The 8,058-nt window shown below is 52.5% G+C and overlaps 1 long non-coding RNA gene across 1 annotated transcript; it reads right to left on the reverse strand.

Annotated features, from left to right (window-relative positions):
• Positions 1-726: 726 nt before the first annotated feature.
• LOC123638849 lies at positions 727-2,447 on the reverse strand. The gene is made up of 3 exons (XR_006735492.1): positions 2,249-2,447; positions 980-1,637; positions 727-778 (listed from the first exon to the last, which is right to left on the reverse strand). It is a non-coding gene; the product is annotated as an uncharacterized LOC123638849 (long non-coding RNA).
• Positions 2,448-8,058: the final 5,611 nt, after the last annotated feature.

An 8,058-nucleotide genomic window follows, 5' to 3' on the forward strand; every position in this document is an offset into this window, starting at 1 on the left:
CCTCCGCAGTGCCTTTTGTGTACAGCCCTGTATGGGGCACTTACTTCATTGTATATGCGCCTGGCTTCCTGCGGACCCAGAGTGCCTCCCGGCCAGAAAGTGACTCAGGCGTCTCTGGAACTGCAGCAAGTAACCCGCTGCTGGCTCGTAGCATGAGCTGGGTCCAGACTGGTAGAACCAGTCAAGAGCCACCTTCTGCAACAAGCTGGTTGTCCACGCGTTATCGGCAGTGTTTTTTAAAATAATGTAAAATAACACGAGTAATCTCTAGTTAAGCTGTCACTTCAGAAACGCGCTCACTAATGTGGGCAAATCTTTTCTACGGACCCTGAGGGTCATTTTAATTGTTTTGTTGTCCTGGGATTTTGGTGTATAAAATGTTACTTAAAATGACCATGCCATTAGTTTGAAGAATTCTCAGGCACAGAGAATTGACATTTGATCAGTAATTGAATGAGGAATTAAAGAAGTTTTTTTCCTTGAATGTGCCTTGCCAAAGTGCGGTCACGTGTGGGGTTGGGCCAAGCACCAAAAACAAATGAAAACGCCTTTACTTCTTATTTTATATACTTTTATGGTGTTTGAAGAGAAACAGTGACTGCTTAGTATACATTACTCCACCCCACTGTGAGCTGCATCAGAAACGAAAATGATCTGTCTTGCCCACCGGAGTCAGACAGGCCATTCCTTGAAGTGCGAAGACTGGAGAGGGGTTGAGAAAACTCCAACTGGGTGACTGGACCTGCTGGCTCCTGTGTTGGTATGTTCAGGACCCCACCTGAGCCCAGGACCCCACCCGAGCCCAGGACCCTACGTGAGCCCAGGACCCCACCTGAACTGAGCCTGCAGGACCCTTCTGGTCACCAGGGCAGGGCTGGGGAGTGTCCCTCTGGGAGGTCCCAGGCCACAGGGAGCGGATGTCAGGGCTGCAAACTCCCTCGGGTACAGACCCCCAGGGGAAAGATAAAGATGTGCTTACCACAAAGTCAAGGAAGTAATTCCGCTTTTGCTCGTGGGCAGCATTTTTATTTTAACTGAAATTCTAGAGATTCCATCAGAGGAAGATCTGAAATGAGATGATTCCAAGGGAGCAGGGAGTCACCGCTGCTGAGCAGCAGTGGCATCTGGCTGATAACTGACCCCTCCCTGGGGCAGGAATCGTGTCCGCCTGTCTGGGAGGCACCGGCTCGCTCAGCCTCACCGCGCAGCAAATACAAGGCCTTCTCCTATGGGCTGGGAGCGGCAATGGTGAGTTTGTCGAGGATTGCTAAACAACTCCAGTTGATCCACTCAAAGGAACCCTGATTCATGGTCATCTAAACGGCTCCCCAGCCTGTCTGGAGTTGGGGACAAGCCGCGGTGTGCTTTCCTCTCCAAGCCTGGTCACTCTCCGGCGTGGCTGCTGGGGTCTGGGGAGGGTTTGCTCGATGAACACATGTGCAAGGGACGAGGTTTGAGGGTTTTCAAAAACTACGCAACTACACTGCCTGGAGGCGCCATGGCACGTCACACCGTGGTTCCGGCGGGACAAGCAGCAGGGGCTGGGCTGCCTCTGTTCAAAGGCTGGCTCTTCTGCCCGCTAGCTCTGGCACTGCTCTGGAAAGTTCCTTCACCCCTCCCGGACTTGCCTTCTTCATCTGTAAAACAGAAAAGATGTCAATTCCCAACCCATACACTCACTTTAAGGATGGAATGACTGACTCCATACGAGTATTTAGAGCAGAACCTGACCTCGGTGAGCGCTGCTTTTTCTTTGACAGGCTGGTATTCGGTGGGCACCCGCACACACGTACCTGTCGTCCTCTTCTGCCTGCTTCCCTGCACCGTCTCAGACTACAGCCGTTCCCAAACACGGCCTCAAGCATGGAGGCCAATCCTTGCCTTGGTTGTCTCTAGGAGCAGCAATCCCGGCCCCTTTCACTGCCTCCTCTATCACTCTAAAAATGCGCGTCCTTACCTGGCAGGTGCCCTGCGGCTTGTGCAGAGCCCAGCTTCACCCATGCACGTCCCCCTGACATAGCAGGAGCCCCAGGACTGAGAAGAAAATGCCGGACAGACCCGGCCTTGGGCCCTGTCTTCCCAGCTGGGCCCAGTGCCCAACTGCAGGGTGCAGGGCAGTGGCGGGTCCAGAACAGTCCAAGGTAGGTGCCAGGGGGCGCTCTGCATGGGGTTTATTTTTGTCCTCTCACACCAGGGCAAAGGTGCTGATCTGGACAATGAGAAAGTTCCAGAATGCTGTGGCCCTCACCTCACAAGCTCTCCAGCCTGCGCGGATTGTCTTCGGTACCATGGATTCGAGTGTCCGGGGTGTTGGGGGTGGGGTGGGTGGTGTCAGGAGAAGAGCAGAGTCTTAGGAACTCTGGAAGTGGCCGTCAGCACGGCTGCCTTGGAGCCGGCGGTCACAGCTGCGCCAGCCTTCCTTCCCCTTTCTGCCCGCTGAAGCTGGCACGACGGCAGCTGAGGAGGCAGAGGCTTGTCCCACCCGGCCTGGGCGGGCACCCACAGCCAGGCTGTGATACTGGGAGCACCGGCCCCAGGGAAGCTTGCTCCTCTGTGCTGGGGCTGAATGTGCCCGCAGGAGGGCAGCTGGGGACAGAGCCAGGACTGTGTTCCTTTAGGGCTTTTGGAGTCTCTGCCTGACCAGAGGGCCACACAAGTCAGTCTAGTCCCCGGCGTGTGGTGGAGCGGTCACCTAACGCAGTGCCAGTGAAGGTCTTTGTGTACCCCAGGCCCCTCTGTAGGAATAAGTGTGAGTTACCCCAGAAAGACGCGACCTTTCAAAACACAGGCATCCGGTCAACTGGTGGAGCCGTAGATGTTCACTGGGCTCCGTGCTGACTTGTGGGGAGGCTGCAAATCAATCCCAGGAGCAAAAGCACAGGCTGGCCGTGGTGAGGGACGGGAGGGGCTCCATCCAGGGGGGAAGAGAGACCAGCTGAAAAACAGCAGCCGGGAAAGGGTGGGGAATCTCCTGAGCACAGCCTCTCCACAGCGAAGCTGGCCTCGCAGAAAGACTGTCCCGCGTGTACGCGGAGGGAAGAGGAGCACAGCGGGCAGCAGGGCTGTGGGGCCATATGCGGGGTGGGGGAGGAGGCACAGGCCCCTCACAGCCCGGCTGGCACCGGGGCACGTGGACACTGGGGCACATGGAACAGGTCGGATGGATCAGAGGGGGGATTTGGGAGAGGACTTAGAAGTCAGGAACAATAGAAGGAGGGCGACATATTGCAGGTTCTTTTGGCACAGAGATTATGCATGGATGTGTTCCTTTTATCTAGCTTTTTCAGTATTTTCCAAACTTCTTGTAATGTGCATGTGTGCCTTTCATGGGGCAAGATGACGGGGAGAGGATTAGATGTTCATTAAAAAAGAAAACAATCCAGAAGTCTGGAATTTTCTCTCATAAGCCGTGGGGAGTGTCGGAGGAGAGCGGTGTTTTGGTGGACGTGGTGCTTTAGGAAGACAAGGCAGGGCGTGTTGAGAGACGGACGGCTGGGGAGGGGCGGGGGTGGGAGCTGTGGTCTGAGAGGTAGGGCAGTGGGGATCTGGGGTATTTGGGTGGTAGAGGGGGGAACAGACACCTAGCAGAGGTTGGGAAGGAACACTTGGAGGGTCTTGGTGGCTGATCGCATGTGGGGGCCGGAATGGGGAGAGACAAAACTGAATGGAAGGTTTCCAACCTTGAGCAGTGCCAATGGCGAGAATGAGGAAGTGAAGAAGGGGGGCTGGACCAAGGAGCCGGGGGTTCTGTCTTTGGGAATGCATTGCTGCATTGCTGCCAGCGGTCCGTTTCTCTGAGGCCCTTGCCCCCTGTGCCAGAGAGCTCGAGGCAAGCAGAAGAAAGGCGTGGGTAAGCTCTGCTCCTCGAGTTCCTCGAGCCAGCTTTCGCCTGTGGGCATCACTCTGCAAAAGTATTTGAGGTCAGGCAATTAAAGCAACCTCAAAAGCACCTCTGAACCTGTGGCCTTCCCATTTCAAGATTGTTCTTTTTCAAGCACCAAAGGAGGCAAAAAAAAAAAAAAAAGCTTCATCTTTCTCTACTGCACTCCTTTTAATAAAAGGATTTGTTCTGTAAAATGTGGATTCAGTCAAAAGGCTGCAGTTAAGGACCTAGAAGGCTGCAGGTTTCCCACCCATAAGCTGAGCCAAATCAATGAAACTCTCATGAAAAATCAATTTCCCTGGAACATCAAGTTGGGTTCTAACCAACAAGAAGCATTTGGCAAGCCCTGATTAAGAAAGCCAGTGTTTGGAGAAGTTGTGAAAACAGCAAGTCATTTAAGAAAGTAAACACTGCTTGCCTAATGCCATTTCAGGGCGGTGACAGCGTCCTGTTCCCATCAGTCGTGGAGCCTGAAGCTGCAGGTTTGTTTTAAGTTCTCGCTGTTACGAACCTGTGGACCCTCCCTGCCCCCTCTGCAAACTTCGAAAGGAGAGAAGAATGGAAGATGACTGAACCCAATTTCCTGTCCTGTTCAGTGTGGAAGACACTGAATATCCAACAACTGGACCTTGTCTGTCACCAAAGCATGCTGTGACAGTCATCCACAGAGCAAGCTGGGCCTCCCTCAGAGTGAGCTGGGATTTCCGCTGTGGTCATTTCATGGGCACAGATTTGCAGGTGTATTTCTTTTGCATAAACTGAATCATATTTTAATCTTGTCTGAGCTCTTAGCTATATCACAGACCCTGTCTGTAGTCCTATTTGTCCTACACAAACAGCCCAGGGATCTTGAGAAAATGCACAGGTGGATTGAGAAGGTTTGGGGAGGATCTAAGATTGCACTTTCTAAGGAGCCCTGGGTGGTGCTGATGCTGCTATTTGCAGATCACATTTTGAGTGGTGAGGTTGTGGAAGATCCTTGAAAAACCATATGCCAAATCCCCTAAATGGTACTACAATCGCCCCTTAATTTTAGTAAACCAGAATGTTTCTTGCTTTTGTTTGTAAGGTAGATGGAGTAAGTGCCGTGTGCGAAGTACTAAGTGCTGTGTGTTATACCAGGAATGGCAATTTTCCGCCGAATTTGACTCATGTGCTCTTTTCGTTTGGATATCTCATGCCAAAATGCACCCTTCCTTCTCCCTAGCAAGTCCTGGGGCGCTGAATGCTGAAGGCTCTATTTACCTACCTGGTGGCTTGTTAGAAAAGCCAAGTGTCCTCTGGAAATGATTTTGCCTGTGTCTCGGGCTTCCCTGCTGCCAAGCACCACCAGGGACGTTGGGGAGGCTGGCAACAGGAGGCTGGGGGTGCCAGCTCTCCCACCAGCAGGCCCAGAACCAGTTCCTTTCTTAGGTTCCTTTATGGGGAGCTTGTTGCAACTACTCATTCATCTTGATGTGTAAGGCCCGTCATGTACTATAGCTGTTTTCAAAAACTAAACTGTTCTGGTGACCCTGTACGTGCCACAGAATGTAAAAGTAGTCATTTTTTTAAAGTGCCTGAAAAAGTCCAGTAATTATGGTTCCAAACAAGCCTCACTTTCTCCTGTTTAGACTGACTAACCTGGAAAAAAAAAATTCCTTCTCAAATGAAAGGCCTTTTAGTGTGCTGTGTTTGCCTGCTTGGCTCTGGGTCACCTGGGGTTAGAGGGTCCCCGCTGCCACCCCCAGCAGCGTCACCCCCGTCTCCAAAGCAGCAGCTTCTGGGGGGAGAACATGTCTATGTTCACAGGGCTCTGCTTTTCACGGTTTGAGAGAAGGGGGTGGTTAGGGCATGGAGGTGGAATTTTTTTTTTAATAGCTAAACAGTAAATGAAGTATTACTGTAATCTCTTTACTGAGCTCATGGAAAAAGTCAAGTCATTGAATGTTAATTTTATAAACGAGGTAAGTGAAGTCCAGTGAGATTACGTGACTTGCCCCAGAGCCCCTATGTCTTGCTAGAGGGAGAGCTGAGCCAGAAGGCCGGGCCCCCAGCCTCTGACGTAGCAGGGGCATCTGTCCTAGAAATCATGATGCAGCCAGATTCCGCTGGTCTCAGGGGAAACTGCTGAGAGTTCCCCTGACCTTGGATCCCTCTGGGCGCTTCCCATCATCCTGTGCCAAGAAGTCAAGTTGAAACAGAAATGTTTGCTTTCACTTAATGAAATAATTACCTCTATAGTTGCTCAAAACTATTATGTCTTTTCATTGACCTCTACTATTTGGAACAATTACTGGGGAGAGGTAATAATAATAATAGCAATAATGTTTTATGGCCATTTTACTTGAATTGTATCATGTGATCTACTTTAGCGTCCCATGAGGGAGATTTTATCATCTCTGTGAGGATAAATTACTAGCTCAGGGCCACACAGCTAGTAAGTAGCAGGGCTGGTATGTGAACCCAGGTCACCTGCCTCCAGAGCCTGTACTCGACAACTTTGCTGTGTCAACGCCACTGCTCAGGCGAGGCTGGCATCTGACCTCCTGGGCACTGGCCGGGGTACAAGCTATACATCTAAACTACAAGCAAAGTTGCCAAAGGCTGCTTCCTCCCCCTGGGTGCGTACCCTTCCCAGAAACTTTCATTTCTTACCCTACCCTTCTGGTCAGGACCACCCCAATTCTACAAAGGGGTTACTGGGACAGCAGCTCATACTCAGATGCCAGTCTGTAGAGGCCACTATGGTTTGGACCTTCACCAGCCAAGCCGGCCTCCCAGCTCCTGATCTTAGCGTCCACCCACCTTGACCCACTGAGCGGACTCGTTGCCAGGGATGCCTGTCTCTTTGCAGGATCACTGGCTGCAGACACTGAGCAGATAGGAGCGGTGTTTATGTGGAAATTACCAGTTCTTCCTACTATGTTCTCTGGGTTTTCTTCCTTGAGGCTCCAGGGAAAAAAATGATAATAAACACCACAATGAGGAAAATGATTCATGGACGAAGTGGAGCTCACTCCCAGGAGCCCAGACCCAGAACTCAGCCAGCATGAGCACCATTCTCCTCTCCCAAATGACTGTTTTGGGGAAAATCCACTTATTCCAGACCAAAGTGTGTGCCTGACAATCCTCACCGGTGAGCAGCATGAGCCACGTCAGGCCAGAGACAGGACAAAGGAAACATTTTCCCCAAGGGGCAGAGGTCCCCAGCACTGGGACTGGCCCCTACAAGTAGCCAGGGGAGTAAGTCCCACCTCTCCCTTCTGGGGAGCTGGGGTAGGGGAGGTGGCAGGGAGGCCATCAGGGAAGGAGCTGGCTCTCCCCAAGATCAAAGCCACCCCAGAATATCCCCTTGTCGTCAATGCAAAAGATACAGGCCCGGGTTAGAATGTTCCAGGAGACTTTCTATGGTCCTGTAGTTTTTGGTTTCCTGAGTGCCAACCATACATTGGGACCCACTCACTGGTACAGTCCAGCTTGGACTCTTGCCCCACCTGGCAACGATGATGGCTCTCTGAAATTCTCCTCTCCTGTGGCCTCTCTGGATCTCCCTGGGCCTCTTTGTCCTTTCAGGACTCCTTCTCTGCCCCTCAACTTCTCCCACCTCTCCAGGTGGCTGTTCCCCCAGGTTCTGCCCACCCTCTCCTTTTCCTCCCCTTCCTCCTCCTCCTCCTCCTCGTCCTCCTCCTCTTCTCTTCCAACACATGCTCCTCAGGGATCTGATCTAATCCCTGGCTTTAGCTCCCTCCTGTCCACCGCCTCCTGGAAGTGCAGGTGGCTTGCCAGGCACAGTGTGAACACAGGTGGAGTCACTCTCCTGGCACACCCAAATCTGCGCCTTCACCAGGTGCCCCATGCAGGCTTTGGGTCCTTCCAGCTCTGAGCCTCGAGGTTACCTCTGCCTCCTCCCTCTCCCTGGCCCTCCCTGCCCCAGGGGTTTCCAAGTCTAGTCGATGCTACCACTGAAACCTCCCTTACCCTGTCCCCTCCTCTCCACTCGCTCCACCATTCCCCACCAGCCCTCCATAGCTTGCAGCCCTCCGTGCCACACCCTCCTCCAGCACCCAAGCTGCTTTGCTCCATGCCTCTCCTTGCTCCTGTCCCCTCACTCTCATTATCCCTCCCTCCCAAGGCTTTGACCCCTCCTTCCCACCTTCTTCCTATCAGGATTCAACATCTCCAAGTCTCTCTTG

This window comes from Lemur catta, chromosome 5, assembly GCF_020740605.2.
Source record: "Lemur catta isolate mLemCat1 chromosome 5, mLemCat1.pri, whole genome shotgun sequence".
NCBI lineage: Eukaryota > Metazoa > Chordata > Mammalia > Primates > Lemuridae > Lemur > Lemur catta.